At 42.2% G+C, this 17,715-nt stretch overlaps 1 pseudogene; it reads left to right on the top strand.

Annotated features, from left to right (window-relative positions):
- Window positions 1-306: 306 nt before the first annotated feature.
- Window positions 307-16,907, top strand: LOC100338613 (CD2 antigen cytoplasmic tail-binding protein 2 pseudogene; annotated as a pseudogene).
- The last annotated feature ends 808 nt before the right edge of the window (window positions 16,908-17,715 follow it).

Here is a 17,715-nt window from a genome sequence, read left to right as displayed (position 1 = left end):
TCCCACCCGCAACCCTCCCCTTTCCTGCCCTCTCTCCCCCTTCCATTCATATCAAGATTCATTTTCAATTTTCTATATATACAGAAGATCAGTTTAGTATACATTAAGTAAAGATTTCAACAGTTTGCACCCCCATAGAAACACAAAGTGAAATATACTGTTTGAGTACTTGTTATAGCATTAAATCTCAATGTACTGCACATTAAGGACAGAGATCCTACATGAGGAATAAGTGCACAGTGACTCCTGTTGTTGACTTTACCAATTGACACTCCTGTCTATGGCATCACTAATCTCCCTATGCTCCAGTCATGAGTTTCCAAGGCTATGGAAGCCTTTTGAGTTCACCGACTCTTATCTTGTTTAGACAAGGTCATATTCAAAGTGGAGGTTCTCTCCTCCCTTCAGAGAAAGGTTCCTCCTTCTTTGAAGACCTGTTCTTTCCACTGGGATCTCACTCACAGTGAACAGAATTAGTTTTCCTAACTAGTGTAGTTCACATCCTGCTGTTTTGCCTGTTTTTTTTTTTTAGTGCTTATTATTTTGTTCTGTTTCATTTGTTTTCCTCTTTTCTCCCCCAGACACTTTTTCTTTTTTATCTGTGTGTATTTTGTTTAAATTCTCATTTGTTTTTGATTTTCTTATTTCTTGTATTTATTTTCAGTATGCATTTGCTAGTTGTTAAATTCTTGTGTATTTCCCCTTTTTATTATTTGCTCATCTATAATCACTATTTACATAGGAGGATTAGTATTGTAAGTTCAGTTATAAACGTTGGTGTTTTACTTTCTGTTGCAGTTGTCCATGTCATTGTTTTGACACTTTTGTTTTTTTTGTTTTAGGTGCTGATGTGGATAGTGTAATTCATATGTAGCATTTATTCAAAATATTAGCATAGTGAACAGAATTAATCTTAATAGTTTGTCTAGCTCGTATCCAGTTGTTTTGCCTGTTCTTTTTAGTGTTGTTTTCTTTCTTCTTTTCATTTTGTTTTTCCTCTTTCCTCTTTTCTCCCCCACAAACTTCTGCTTTTTATCTGTGTGTATTTTTTTAAATGTCATTTCTTTATTTTATTTAAATATCTCATTTCTTTTTTGATTTTCTTGCAATTAAAAAGTTAAAAAGGTACGATATGCCATGATGGGTTTTATTCAGGTGATAGAATCTCAGACATTGACATCTAGCACTTCATTGCAAAAAGCCAAACTTACTCCTTTAACTAGAGCCTTGCAATGGGGAAGAGCTAATGAGTTTATATGTATGTGCTCCAGTTTGTTTTCCTTGAGTTCCATGCACATGGAGCAATTTGGAAAGGAAGAGCCCTCCTGACTGCAGACACGAAGGATGCCACTGGAGGTGGGTTTTCAATCATAAGGCCATGCACTGAATGGAGGATTATTAATATATGACTCTCACTGCTTTGGAAGAGTAGGTTTAATGCCAGGAGTTCCTTGCATATGTGGAGGGTAAAGGCTGCATACTGTCAGGAAAGTACCTTAACATGTAGTGACTGCTTTAGGGATTTCTTATCTCCATGCCCCTTGGAGACCTTAGTCATCAAATAAACTCAAAAAGCTAGTCATATTCTTAAGATAATCCTAGCTAAGCTTTGCCTAGAGACCTCAGAAACGTGTCTTAAATTCTTACCTGTTGCCCTCAGGATCAAAGTGGCACCTAAGGCTGTTTAATTAAAATGCTATATAAAAAGATATTCTTCACCTCTGACACTCTCTTTGACTCAGGGATACAGGATCCGATAAAAGTTTATTATTAATCTTTTTCCTATACAAGAGGCTAATGGACTGTGGTAATAAAATTCTCACAGTGCCAGGTCCCAAAAGTCATGACAGCCTGTCCCCAGGAGACCAAGGCTTAAGAGACACTTGCAGCAAAGACTCTAACTCTGATCAATTGCAGCCTAAATGAAAGGAATCCTACAAGGTGCTACTCAGCACTCATACTGAAGTCAAATTCAGGGCATCCCAAGCTGAGTTGTCAAGGATCTCAGTTCTACCTCTTTAGTCTTCACAGGTGCACACAGAGAACAACAAGTCTGCTCACTCTTGTGAATGCATTGAAGATCTCAAATACATCTTCAAAGGGCAAAAGGGTGAGTAAAATGTTTGCGTTTTTCATATTGAACATGCTACACTTACTGGCACACATGTTTTACCTATCTTTTATTCTCTCAGGAGGCTGCTGTTGTGAGGAAAACTCCATAGTTCTTGTAGTATGATAGTAGTAGGTCCTGCTAGGCCATAGAAAACCATTTAAAAATCTGTTTATTGTGTGGGCCAAACTAGAGCCTACACTTCAGGCCAGATTTTACAGTAATTGCTTGAATCCGTGGGTGCTCTAAGAGAGTCATGGACAACTAGCTAGCCATAAAATGCATATTGGCAAAACCAGGAGCTTGTGCACTGATTAATGGAATCTGCTGCATCTACTCTAACAGTTGTATATTCACTGAAAAGGATACTACCAGTCTTTAAGCCTACACTAGATGGTTTTATACTTTGGGCAAAGACAATCTACCAACACCCATTATTTGGGAAACAATGGAATAGATGGCAGAGGATCAACCAAGTGAGCCATGGTGCCAGCCCCATAAGTCTATCTTAAAAACCACATACTGTATTAATCAATTTATACAAAAATGCCCCCACAGAAGCAAATTCATAGAAACAAAAAATATATTAGCGTTACTTAGAACTTTGGGATTTAGAGATCAAGTTCATTGACTGCTGTTAGGTATGGAATTTCTCTGTAAGATAATGAAAATATTCTGAAATTGACTGTAGTAAGGAGGCACAACCATGTGATTATAATGTGAAGACCATTGAATTATACTCTTTAAATGGGGGAATTGTATTGTATATGAATTAAATATTGATTAAATATTTAAGTGAATACAATGGAAGCACACAATAAAAAGTATGAGCCTGTGGTGTGTGTGTGTGTGTGTGTTTGTGTGTGTGTGTATGATGTGAATTATTCATCCTAGTAAGTACCAGAAATACATTTAACAATCTGAATTATATGTAATAACTTGAGAAGTCTACAAAATGTCAGTATTTAATGGCTTGGGAATTTGAAGTTTTTAGTTGTACTTCAGTGTAAATTTAGGTCACAGATTCCAAATATTAATACTACTCCTTTGGAAGACAGATTTTTTTAAATGTGTTAACATTCGTACTACAATGTTGTAGTCACTTATTTTCAGGACTATAATCAATATTAAATTATTTTTTAAGATTTATTTATTTATTTGAAAGTCAAAGAGTTACAGAGAGGCAGAGGAAGAGACAGATGGAGAAGTCTTCCATCTGCTGGTTCACTCCCTAATGGCTACAATAGCTGGAGCTGGGCTGATCCAAAGCCAGGAGCCAGGAGCCAGGAGCCAGGAACTGCCTCCAGGTCTCCTGCATGGGTGCAGGAGGCCAAGGTCTTGGGCCATGGTCTGCTGCTTTCCTAGGCCATAGCAGAGAGCTTATCGGAAGTGGAACAACTGGGACCAAAACCAGCACCCATACGGGAAGCTACCTCTGCATGTGGCATCTTTACTCTCTATGCCACAGCACTGGCTCTTAAATCATTTCTTTAATGATGAAATGTCTTTTTATGCTTCAAAATTTTCTTTTTTTTTAACTTTTATTTAATGAATATAAATTTCCAAAGTACGATTTATGGATTACAATGGCTTCCCCCCCATACCGTCCCTCCCACCCACAACCCTCCCCTTTCCCACTCCCTCTCCCCTTCCATTCACATCAAGATTCATTTTCGATTATCTTAATATACAGAAGATCAGCTTAGTATACATTAAGTAAGGATTTCAACAGTTTGCTCCCACACAGAAACATAAAGTGAAAAATAATAGATGATTTTTTTTAAATGATGATGAAATCAGATCAGACCTATTGTCATGTTTAATCCCAGTGAGAGTCAAGTTGGGAGTTGATAATTTCTTTTTTCTTTTTTTTTTTTTTACAGAGGATCAGTTTAGTATACATTAAGTAAAGATTTCAACAGTTTGCACCCCCATAGAAACACAAAGTGAAATATATTGTTTGAGTACTCGTTATAGCATTAAATCTCAATACACAGCACATTAAGGACAGAGATCCTACATGAGGAGTAAGTGCACAGTGACTCCTGTTGTTGACTTTACCAATTGACACTCCTGTCTATGGCATCAGTAGTCTCCCTATGCTCCAGTCATGAGTTTCGAATGCTATGGAAGCCCTCTGAGTTCTCCGATTCTTATCTTGTTTAGACAAGGTCATAGTCAAAGTGGAGGTTCTCTCCTCCCTTCAGAGAAAGGTACCTCCTTCTTTGAAGACCTGTTCTTTCCACTGGGATCTCACTCACAGAGATCTTTTGCCAGAGTGTCTTGGCTTTCTATGCCTGAAATACTCTCATGGGCTTTTCAGCCAGATCCAAGTGCCTTTAGGGCTGATTCTGAGGCCAGAGTGCTATTTAGGACATCTGCCATTCTATGAGTCTGCTGAGTATCTCACTTCCCATGTTGGATCACTCTCCCCTTTATTTATTCTATCGGTTAGTGTTAGCAGGTACTAGACTTGTTTATGTGCTCCCTTTGACTCTTAGTCCTTTCATTATGATCAATTGTGAACTGAAATTGATCACTTGGACTAGTGAGATGGCATTGGTACATGCCACCTTGATGGGATTGAATTGGAATCCCCTGGTATGTTTCTAACTCTACCATTTGGGGCAAGTCAGCTTGAGTATGTCCCAAATTATACATCTCTTCCCTCTCTTATTCCCACTCTTATGTTTAACAGGGATCACATTTCAGTTAATTTTTAACACTTAAGAATAACTGTGTATTAATTACAGAAGTAAACCAGTCATATTAAGCAGAACAGACAAAAAAACTACTAAGAGGGATAATGTGTTAAGTTGTTCATTAACAGTCAGGGCTATGCTGATCAAGTCACCATTTCCCATAGTGTCCATTTCACTTCAGGAGGTTTCCTTTTTGGTGTTCAGTCAGTTGTCACCGATCAGGGAGAACATATGGTATTTGTCCCTTTGGGATTGGCTTATTTCACTCAGCATGATGTGTTCCAGATTCCTCCGTTTTGTTGCAAATGACTGGATTTCGTTGTTTCTTACTGCGGTATAGTATTCTAAAGAGTACATATCCCATAATTGCTTTATCCAGTCTACCGTTGATGGGCATTTAGGTTGGTTCCAGGTCTTAGCTATTGTGAATTGAGCTGCAATAAACATTAGGGTGCAGAGCACTTTTTTGTTTGCCAATTTAAATTCCTTTGGGTAAATTCCAAGGAGTGGGATGGCTGGGTCGAACGGTAGGGTTATATTCAGGTTCCTGAGGAATCTCCAGACTTCCATAGTGGCTTGACCAGTTTGCATTCCCACCAACAGTGGGTTAGTGTCCCTTTTTCCCCACATCCTCGCCAGCATCTGTTGTTGGTAGATTTCTGAATGTGAGCCATTCTAACCGGGGTGAGGTGAAACCTCATTGTGGTTTTCATTTGCATTTCCCTGATTGCTAGGAAGGAAACCTCACAGCAAAAGATCACAGGGAATTCAAAATTTTCATTGTAGTAGTTTGAAATATAAACTTGTGGACATGAGGTACATCTATATTATCCTCATAAAGGCTCATATTTGGCACCATAAAGTTTTAATGATTTACTGTACAATGATAACATGCTTGACAAAAAGCATTCATTGATTGCTGGACATCTTTATTTTTAAAGGTTTATTTATTTACTTGAAAGGCAAAGTTGAGAGAGAGAGAGTGATCTTCCATTAGCTAGTTCATTCCCCCAAATGGTTGTAACAGGCTGGGCCAGGCCCAGAATTTGAAACTTTTTAAGTGCCTGGAGAAGAGTGTAATTAGGAGTCTCCTGGTGCAGATTAACAGCCCTTTTTTCATGAGGAAGAAGCTGAAGTTCAGATCTTTAGGTCATTTCCGGACACGTGCATGTGTGTAGTTGAGCTTCTGGGTACCACACTATCTGAATCAGTTTCAGACATGAAGATACAAGGTGCATTGAAAAGAAGAAAACACTGCTTGGCACCCTGTGAGGTGATTTCACTAGGACTCTAGTTAACTGTTTTAAGCAAGTGCTTATAGATTACAAACAGTACCAAGTACAGATTTTTGTAAGCAACAAGCGCCAATATCAGGGTTCTATAGTGGTGGCTCAATTACTGGAATCCTGGGATTCTAGGGACTTCTAGGGCATTTTCCAAGGACCTACTAAAGGGAAGCTTTTGGATACCTTATATGCTTATATATGCTTTGTGGGCAGTGTTTGGAAATATATTTTAAAAAATTATCTGTCAACTAGAAAGGTTTTTTGTAAGAGTAGATGAGAAAGAAACTTCTTCATTACTCAAGAATTCAGTGTCATCATTGGAAATGATGTAAGAAATTGAAACAATATAAAGAAATGTCAATTTAAATAAAAACAGATCTAACCCATTACATACTGTTAATATAAATTATCTTTGATAAGGATATTTGATAATACATTTTTCATATATGACTTATAAGAAGTCCTATGGTAACTGGCCTGGTGATCTGTGCTTGCTAAGTGTCTGTATTCACAGGAAAATATACTTGAGACTTTATGACGGAAAATATTTTTACATTGAAGTCAATTAGCCATTGAAATTGTACACTTAGTCTCCTACTAAAACCAGGACTTTGGAACTGTCTTCTTTGATATTTACAAGTCAAAGAGGTACATCCTAGGTAGTGGAAACAGATATTTCTGTTTCAAAAAGATAGGTAAAATCTTATTTATCTGTGAAAAGTATGTACATATATTTCAAAAACACAGAAAAATAATTCCATATAAATATTTTCTGAATTAAAGGCTACAGCAAAATTACAGAGAGGGAAAGTTGACTCCAACTGAATGTGACATAAGGCACCTGAAAGGTGACCTTGGATGCACTGTGTGCAGATTAAGAGGTTCAGTAGGGAGGGAAAAAGCAAAAAAGGAGGAGATGCAAAGACTCATGGAGGGATGCATTATAGTGTTTATTCCTGATCTTTTTGTGCTATGATGTTTATTTAGGCAGGGATGTGCTTGTTGATTCCTATTTGCACGTTGTCAGGTGACATCAAAATGCACATGTCTAAAAGCCCAAGCTGGTGGAGTGACAAGGTTGTTGCTGCAGATTCTGGGCCTAAAGGTGAGAGTACAACAGGTGTCCTCCAGGTGCCTATATGTATTTTCAAGAGAAACCTCTAGGAGAACAAGCACTGTGGATGGCATTCCAGGGGGTAGAGCTTAGGCCCGGGAGGGGTGTGATCCATCTTGCATGGTGACACCAGCTAATGAGAAAGCATTGTATATGGTGACAGAAAATAGAGGGCAGGAATCTGCCCTAGGAACTCACTGCTGAGTCCTTCACCCCTGCTAGCACAGAATGTGCAGAACAGAGTTTCCCTTCCTAGAGACACTGTGTCACATGTGTGGCTGAGATTCACATACTAGAGTCAATACCAGAGGCACTTGCTCTTAGTTTCAGAAAATTTTTTTTTTTACAGAGTGGACAGTCAGAGAGAGAGAGACAGAGAGAAAGGTCTTCCTTTGCCATTGGTTAACCCTCCAATGGCCACCACGGCCAGCGCACTGTGGCCGGCGCACCAATCAGAAGGCAGGAGCCAAGTGCTTTTCCTGGTCTCCCATGCGGGTGCAGGGCCCAAGCACTTGGGCCATCCTCCACTGCACTCCCGGGCCACAGCAGAGAGCTGGCCTGGAAGAGGGGCAACCAGGACAGAATCCAGCACCCTGACCGGGACTAGAACCCAGTGTGCCAGTGTTGCAGGAGGAGGATTAGCCTATTGAGCTGTGGCTCCGGCCTAAGTTTCAGAAACTTAAGATAGCAAACAACATCCTTTCCCCAGGCATCTCTTGGGTTGTATCATCAGGAACTCTTCAGAGAGGCAACTCAAATTTGTATATCAATGAGCAGACCAGCAAAGGTGGAGAAAGTTTTAATAGTTTGTTTTGAGAATGGATAGAGACTTTTGGCAAGGATTCCATGAATGCATTGATGATACCTGGAGAAGTCATGGCCATGTTTGGATTTACTCATAATGGTAGAGCTAGAAACTTGCCAGGGGATTCCAATTCAATCCCATCAAGGTGGCATGTATCAATGCCATCTTGTTAAAGTGATCAGTTTAAGTTCATAATTGATAAAAAGATAGGATTAAGTGTCAAAGGGACTACATAAATAAGACCAGTGTGTGCAAATAATTGATATAATTTAAAAGGAGAGAATGACCCAACATGGGAAGCAGGATACACAGCAGACCCAGAGAATGGCAAAAGCCCTAAACAGCACTCTGGACTCAGAATCAGCCCTTAAGGCATTCGGATCTGGCTAAAAAGCCCATGAGAGTTTCCCAGGCATGGAAAGCCAAGATATTGTGGGAAAAAAAATGACCTAAATGAAATATCTCTGTGAGTGAGATCCCAGCAGAAAGAATGGGCCATAAAAAAAGGAGGTACCTTTCTTTGAAGGAAGGAGAGACCTTCCACTTTGACTATGGCCTTGTCTAAATAAGATCGGAGTTGGTGAACTCAAGAGGCTTCCATAGCCTTGGGAGCTCATGGCAAGAGCCTCAGGTGATTACTGACATCATAAATAAGAGTGTCAATTGTTAAATCAACAATGGGAGTCACTGTGCTCCTGCTTCCCATGTAAAACCTCTGCCCTTCATGTGTTGTACTATGCGAATTAATAGTAAAACTACTACTCAAACAGTGCTCTATACTTTGTGTGTCTGTGTGGATGCAAACTGTTGAAATCTTTACTTAGTATATACTAAGTTGATCTGTATATAAAGATAATCAAAAATGAATCATGATGGGCCGGCACCGCGGCTCACTAGGCTAATCCTCCGCCTAGCGGCGCCGGCACACCGGGTTCTAGTCCCGGTCGGGGCGCCGGATTCTGTCCCGGTTGCCCCTCTTCCAGGCCAGCCCTCTGCTGTGGCTAGGGAGTGCAGTGGAGGATGGCCCAGGTGCTTGGGCCCTGCACCCCATGGGAGACCAGGAAAAGCACCTGGCTCCTGGCTCCTGCCATCGGATCAGCGCGGTGCGCCGGTCGCAGCGCGCCGGCCGCGGCGGCCATTGGAGGGTGAACCAACGGCAAAGGAAGACCTTTCTCTCTGTCTCTCTCTCTCACTGTCCACTCTGCCTGTCAAAAAAAAAAAAAAAAAAAAAAAAAATGAATCATGATGTAGAATGGGATGGGAGAGGGAGTGAGAGATGGGATGGTTGCAGGTGGGAGGGAGGTTATGGAGGGAAAAGCTGCTATAATTCAAAAGTTGTACTTTGGAAACTTATATTTATTAAATAAAAGTTGAAAAGAAAAAAACAAAAAAGAAACAAAACAGCTATAATTGTAGTAGTTCATATTTTTGTCTATTTTTTCCCAAGAATTTTAATATCACATACACCTCCCTTTGAAGTACTTACATTTCCTCAATTTAAATTTTATTGATCGCTTTAGGAAAATTGCAAAAGAAAAATAATTTTAATTTTTAGTAGTATAAAAGTAATAGATGTCATATATTTCATAGATGCAGTTCTAAGAAGGTACCCATACTTTTCTCCCTTCCACTCTCCCTCCCTCAATCCTTCTCATCCCTTCCACTTTTTCTTTAATTTTTTTGCAAAGACATAGTGTTGTTTTAAAAAAATTATTTGAAAGTCAGAGTTACACATAAAGAGAAGCAGACACACACACACACACACACACACACACAGAGAGAGAGAGAGAGAGAGAGGTCTTCCATCTGCTGGTTCACTTCCCAGTTGGCCACAGTGGTCATAGTTGGCCAATCCAAAACCAGGGAGCCAGGAGCTTCCTCCAGGTCTTTCACATGGGTGCAGGGGCCCAAGGACTTGGACCATATTCCACTGCTTTCCCAGTCCATAGCAGAGAGCTGGATCAGAAATGGAGCAGCTGGGACTTGAATCGGTGCCCATGTGGGATGCTGGCACTGCAGGAGGTGGCTTTACCTGCTATGACACAGTGCTGGCCCCTAGAATATATTTCTTCTTTTTTAAATTGTTACTGATATTAAGCTTATTTATTCTTTCATTTATTGAAAGGCAGGTTAAAATCTCACATTTGTATCTGTGTGTGTGTGTGTGCATGTCACATTTTTCTTCATGTTATTTGGTTTATATATATATATACATATATATATATATATTACTTGACAGGTAGGGTTAAGACAGAGAGAGAGAGAGACAGAGAGAGAGAGAGGTCTTCCTTCCATTGTTTCATCCCCCAAATGGCCGTTATGGCTGGAACTGCACAGATCTGAAGCCAGGAGCCAGGAACCAGGAGCTTTTTCTGGGTCTCCCATGCAGGTGCAGGGCCCAAGTACTTGGGCCATCCTCCACTGCCTTCCTCGGACATAGCAGAGCTGAACTGGAAGAGGAGCAACCAGGACTAGAACCAGCATCCATATGGGATGCCGGTACTGCAGGCAGAGAATTAACCAAGTGAGCTACAGCGCTGGCCCCTAGAATGTATTTCTTATATTATTTTTGTTTTGATAGCTGTTAATATCTTCTCCCTATCACTCTCACGTCCTCACATCTCCTTCCCAGTCTTAAAGTCCTCACTAGTCTATATTCAGATAGATGTAATTTTTAGGTTTCATATACGAATGAGAATAGATGGGATCTGTCTTTCCAAACCGAGCATTTCATTTAACTTGATACTCTCTAGCACCATTTAGTCTGCTGCATATAACAGCATTTCACTATTTGTCATGGATGAATAATATTCATTATGCTCACATGCCTCATTTATCCATCCATTATTGGATCTCTAGTTTGATTTCATATCTTGTGGATAGTGAAGCAGTATATGTGGGAGTACAGGTATCTTTTTGATATGATGATTTCATTTCTTTTGGATATCTGCATGGAAGTGGGATAAATGTGTCATATTTGAAATCTATTTTCAGTTTTCTGAAGAACATAAATCTGTTCTCCGTAGTGGTTGTACTAATTTACATTCACATCAATAGTGCATGAGTTCCTATTTTTCCATATCCTCACCAGATTTTCCTATTTCTTTTCCTTTTTCATAACAATCTAAGCTTAGATGATATCTCATTGTGATTTTGATCTTCACTTCCTGTATGACTGATGATATTAAGTACTTTTCACACATTTGTTGTCTATCTGGATTTTTCTTTAGATAAATGTATATTCATATCCTTTCCCCAATCTCGTCAGATTATTTGCTTTTTGGTTATTTAAGCTTTTTTCGTTTGTTTGTTATTCCAGTGAAAGAGAAGGGGTGGGGAAGTCAGAGAGAACGCCTGTCGACTTTTTCATTTCCCAAATGCTCACAAAAGTGCTAACCCAGAACTAGAGCCAAAGCCAAAAAAACAGTTTGGTCTGCCATGTGGGAGATAGCAACTCAATTGTTTCAGCCAGCAGTGCTGCCTCTCAAAGTCTGCATTAGTAGAAACCAGAATTTGCAGCCAGAGCTGGGAATTAAACTCAGGCACTCTGATGTGGGACATGGATGTCTGAACCAAGCAAAACATTTATTCCAAATGTTCAATTTTTTGAGTTCTTAGCATATTTTTGACATGAACTTTTCATTAGATAAAGACTTTTCAAAATGCTATTTCATTTTTTAGATTGTCTCTTCACTATATTCATTTGCTGTGGAGAAGTTTCTTAATTGGTTTCCATCTGCTGGTTTACTCCCCAGAGGGCCACAATAGCAGAGGCTGAGCCATGCTGAAGCCACGAACCCAGAATGCCATCCCTGTCCTCCAAATGGGTAGAAGGAACCCATATACTTAGGTCATCATCTGCTACCTTCTGGGCACATGATTACAAAATTGGATCATCAGCACAGGTCAGTGTGGACTAGAATTGGCACTCTAATATGAATGCCGGTGTCCCCACAATGGCAGACATATGTCATATATTATGACTAATGTTGCCAGAAACAAAAAATAATGAATTAGGTAATCAATATCTGTATAAAATAATTAAAAATAAAGCTAAATTTTCCGAAGTATAATAATATAGAGACATTACTATGTGTGGATATTATCAGAATGTGTGAATGAAGAAAGATAGAATGGTTCAGATAACAGTTTACATAGACTTATGAAAGAGAACAATTTTAAGAAAATGTGAATGAAGAACAGTAATAATGGGGTTGGCACCATGGCTTACCTGGTTAATCCTCCACCTGCGGCGCCGGCATCCCATATGGGTGCCAGGTTCTAGTCCCAGTTGCTCCTCTTTCAGTCCAGCTCTCTGCTGTGGCCTGGGAGTGCAGTGGAGGATGGCCAAAATTCTTGGGCCCCTGCACCCGCATGGGAGACCAGGAAGGAGCACCTGGCTCCTGGCTTCCGATCGGCAAAGTGCCAGCTGTAGTGGCCATTTGGGGGGTGAACCAACGGAAGGAAGATCTTTCTCTCTGTCTCTCCCTCCCACTGTCTATAACTCTACCTGTCAAATTTTAAAAAAAAGAAAGAAATATGTAGGCTAAAAGAAAATAGGAAAGATTTTTGAAAAAATGAGCAAGTCACCTTAAAACAAACAAACAAACAAAAGCCCACTGTTATCAGATGGAGAGCAATTGTGGGTGACACATTAAGTTTAAATTATAAAACTGTCTTATAGTTTTAAAGCTAAAATAAAAATATGACGCCTGGTGGTCCCCAGCCCAGGAGTCCAGGTGTAGTGGAGTGCCCTGGACCCCTCTTGGTGCCTCCCTGCTCCAGCCACTGGGAGTTCCTGGGGGTCTGGGTTCACAGCTCAGCCCAGCCAGAACGCTGCCCAGAGGACCACATTTGCCGGGACCAGGAGCGCGTAGGCTCTGGGGATAGTGCCTTGGCCGGCAGCCTCCGTGCAGTGCACAGGGTGCCTCAGGGCGTGAGCCCTCTGGCCAAGGGCATCCTGCACCTCCCTGCCATTCTGGCTCTCCTGACCATGGACTGCTGAGCCGACTGAGGTCTGACCATTTCTGGGGCTGGACCCCAAAAACTGACCGTGGGTTTTCAATGAGAAAAGCATAGTTGTGAGAATCGCAAGTGTCAAGTGACAAAGAGCCAGGATTTGGGACAGGGAGGTCCCGGGTCCACCAGGTGGTACCACGAAGACCCTCCAGAGCCCTTTGGAGAGAGAGACAGTGTGGATACTCTGCCATCTCATTGTCTCTGAGGACAGCCATGCTGGGCTCAAGTGCCTCAGAGGGACCGGTTGTGGCGCCGTACCGCAAGCTTGTCTGGCACTTTGGCCCTGACTTCTGGAAGAACTTCTGCAGAGGGAAGAAAATGGAGGCAGAAGGGTGAGTCAATGTGTGATACCAGCCATGTCTCTGACACAGTGGAGAGCTCACCTCCTACCTCTGAATGCAGACCCAGCCACCATCCACCACCCAGCTCCTCCTGAAGGAATGGGATGCGGGGGGGGGGGGGGGAACATTCCACCTGTGGTTACTCACCATCCCAACAGCTCCCCTGGAGCTACACACGTGGAGAGCTCCCATGTACCCTCAGAAGGTGATGACTGCGCTTCTCCACCTGAAGTCTAGGGCCTGCTGCAATGGCTGGGCATCCTGGAGCTGCTGTCGAGGCTGGTGACTTCACCCATGCCACCACCTTCCTTCACAAGGATAGCCAGGGGCACAGCCTGTTCAGTTGTTCACAGCCCTGCGGTGGGGGAGGGCTAGAGATCTCTAGACGTTCAAGCCATATTGAGGATGTTTGATGACCTGGATGCAGTGGTCACCAGATTGCCACGTCATTTAGAAAACCAGCAGGAACATGAGAGGATTTCGAGAATATATAAAGAGTTTAAGAAAAATAATCCCTCATTTCTGGGTGAAAAAAAGAATGCTGTGATTACCTAAAGAATAAACTTTCTCACAGAAACGAAGAATTCAATAATATGAGAAAGTAATGAATTGGGATATATATATATATATATATATATATGTAGTTATTCTTAGATTTTATTTGAAACTAATTTTCATAGCAAATTTTTTAAACTTTTATTTAATAAATGTAAACTTCCAAAGTACAACTTTTGGATTACAGTGGCTTTTCCCCCAATAACCTCCCTCCTACCTTCAACCATCCCATCTCCTGCTCCTTCTCCCATCCCATTCACATCAAGATTCATTTTCAATTATCTTTCTATACAGAGGATCAATTTAGTATATACTAAATAAAGATTTCAACAGTTTGTACCTACAGAGAAACACAAAGTGTAAAGTTGACTGCTCACTTACTGCCTATTTATACTAGTTTCTGCAGCAGACAAATGTTTTCTGATTCAGTTTCCAGTTGCTTTAACCAGTATGCCATGTTTAAAAGTATGATTTCACTCAAACATTTCAAAACAAATTCAAGATTCACTAGGGCCTTTACTAAAAATGGAAGGAATCTTGTGTTCATCTGTATATGGTTTTATATTGATTTATGTCCTTTACAGGTGCTGTGTTTTTCAAGATTACATCCTTGCAGTGTGAAGAGCAAGCGAACTATCAGTTCTGGTGGTACATTATCCTCTAATCCTCAGGCAAGCTCCTAGGATTTTCCTAAGACAAACCTTTTCAGAGGTGCCATTTCTTTCCTTTGAGAGGGGTTTGAATCCCACACCAACATTTGCCAACTTTATAATTCTAGGCAAGTCCTTAATCTCTTTGTATCTGTTTCCTCTTCAGTAAAATGAGGCAAAAGTGTAGCAGTACCTACCTTATGGGGTGGTTATGAGAATTAAGTAAGCTCATATTTGTAAAGTATTTAGGCAGAGCCTGGCACACTATAGGCATTATATTTGTATTTGTGAAATGAATAAAATTCCTGTGCATCTAAAGAGAAAGTCCCTAATAGACAAGTTCAGCCAGCTAATAACAAGGCCATGTATCTTTTAACTTTTATGTGTGTGCTGTTAAGTCTTAAAATCCTTAGCCTTTGGCAGGTGCCTCATTTCCCATGGGATCCAATCCAGAGCCCCATCTTTTTAAATCAATGCAGCTGTCCACATATCACTCTATTCTGACAATCCAGCCTGTCCTGATATGCATCAAATATAGTTACATGAATGACTCCCCTTTCGTATGAATGCAAATGCCCAAAGATGTTACATTTATTTGAAATCTCCCTTGGATCTATTGGGATGCTTCATCTTTCAAATAATTATTTTGACTTTGGGGTATATTCATGAGAACTATTTTATTATTAGTAGTATGAACAAAAAATTTTTAAATACTCATCCTTATTGAATCCTATTCAGTAACATCCATCTCACAGATCATTTCCCAGGTGTAAAATTATAGTTTCTGCATATGACAACTGCCATTCCAATAACTAATAATCAGAGAGTTTTCTGAAGTGATAAAGCCAAAGGAAAACAGAAGCTTAGAAAGTGTTGGTTACTGAATGAAATGCCTGGTTTTTCATTGTCAATGCAAACTTTATTAGTATTTGTTGTTAAAGCTTTAATCTCACGGGTCCCAAATTGAGCACCTTGTGCTGTGTCTCAAGAGCACACGAGCATCAAAGGAAGTCTAAGGCACTATTGGAGACCCCCACATGTGGAACTTCACTTCCTGATTTATATTTTGGGACCTATGTTAGTATTTCACTTTAAGAACACCAATTTTTTTCTTCTCCCTGCCTCCCCCAGATCCCCAGTTTAAGGAAAGCCCACAGCCTGTCATGCCAAAGAGGAGAGTAACCTTCCAAGGCAATGGAACATGTGAATGAGGAGGATGAAATCAGGGATACCAGGAAGAGGATGGTGAAGCCATTGAGTCGGGCCAGGAGTCCTAGGGGCCGCTTCAAAGGCAAACGCTCTGGACAGCAATGAGGAGGAGGAGGAGGAGGAATCCAGCAAGTATGACATCCTGGCTTCAGAGGATGTGGAAGGTCAGGAAGCAGCCACAGTGCACAGTGAAGGGGGAGTGTGCATCACACCCTTCAACCTGCAGGAGGAGATGGAGGAAATTTAATTTGAGAGACAGCAACTACTTCCTGAACCTGGAGGCTCAGATCCGAGAGAACTGGCTGGACAACATTGGCTACATGAAAATCAGGGAGAGGGCACCGGATCAGTGCCAGGTTTCAGGCTCAGAGGAGGAGGACAGTCTGGGCCAGACACCAACGAGTGCCCAAGCTCTCTTGGAGGGACTTTCAGTGCTGCTTCTGCTGAGGGAGACAGTGGCTGGGACAATGAGACATCTGTGGGCAAGAAGAGAGGGCAAAGGGAACAGCAAGGGGCCCGGGTGGCCCAGTTTCCCCCAGGGCCTGGACCGGCTGCCTGGGTTGGCTGACCAGATGGTGGCCCTGGGAATCCTTGACATGTACCAGGAAATGTGGGAGTGGTTGGCCATGTGGCTGAATGGTTTGGAGTGAAGGACCCAGGGATTCCAGGATTCCACACTCCCACCTCCCCATGCTGAGGTGGCCCCAACCCCTTTCCAGAGGGGAGAAGCAGAGTCATCAGAAGATGGCCTGGTGAACGTGATGTAGGAATATAAGTGGAAGAGCACCGAGGAGGCCGGGTTGTACAGTCCCTTCACTAGCTCCCAGATGCAGACTTGGGTGAGCAAAGGCTACTTCCCAATGGTGTTTATTGCTGAAAGCTTGACTCCCCTGGGAGTCAGCTCTACAACTCCAAATGCATTGGCTTGGACATCTGCACCTGAGCCTGCCAAGGGCTCAGTTGAAGCCTTTTTTTTTTAAATTTGCCTTTTAAGTGTTTTATTGGCTTTCTGAGGTTTCAAGAGGCAGAGAATCCCTGCCTTGACTGGGCTGGGGAGGTGGGGGTGTCCTGAACACAGAGTTTAGCAAAGGCACTGGTAGCACTGGTAGGAGCTCTGGGTGGGTGGGGGAGAAGCCATGTGGAGGGGCTGGAGGGTGGGGACTCTTTGGGAACAGGGTATACAGGTATACAGTCAGCTCTGGCAGGAAGGGCTTTTCTGGAGAGACACTGAGGAGAGAGGAGAACCTGAGATGCTGAGGGAAACCCCAGAGGGAAGACAGGTGCCCCCTGTGAGGGGACAGGGACCCCTGCTTCCTGGGGTGCTGGCATGCCCCGCCCCCCCCACCAGTGTCCACGTGTTGGGCAGAGACCCCACTTCAAACCCAAAATTTCCTGGAGGCACAGCATCAGGACCCCAAAGCCTCCTGGGACCTCACTCTGGGAGCAGCTCAGGTGACCCCAATGGGAGCAGTCAGGAGCCATGGCCACTTTCCTCTGCCCTGGGAGTACTCCAGAGGCAGGCACTTCTATGGGCATCTGGCACAGAGTGAAGCTTGGGGAAGGAGGACAGGGAGGGGGAGGAACAGTTGGAGCTGAACTGGGTCCCCGAGCAGTGGGAGCCTCTACGCCCCCACTGATGCTCGCCTGTGACAGGCATCCCAGCATGGAGTGGGGGATTGGTCCAAACCCATGCCTGTGCCTCAGCAGCCACTGTGCTGCGAGTCTTGCTGGAATTTGGGGAGCCGGTCCCCAGCTGTCTCGGGCACAGAGAATATTGGAGTCCACTTGTCAATTTCTTTTTTTTTAATTTTTATTTAACGAATATAAATTTCCAAACTACAGCTTATGGATTACAATGGCTTCCCCCCCATAATGTCCCTCCCACCCGCAACCCTCCCCTTTCCCACTCCCTCTCCCCTTCCAT

Source organism: Oryctolagus cuniculus, chromosome 19, assembly GCF_964237555.1.
Source record: "Oryctolagus cuniculus chromosome 19, mOryCun1.1, whole genome shotgun sequence".
Classification (NCBI taxonomy): domain Eukaryota; kingdom Metazoa; phylum Chordata; class Mammalia; order Lagomorpha; family Leporidae; genus Oryctolagus; species Oryctolagus cuniculus.
Note: the sequence above shows the minus strand (reverse complement) of the source record. Positions and strands in the feature narration are given on the sequence as shown.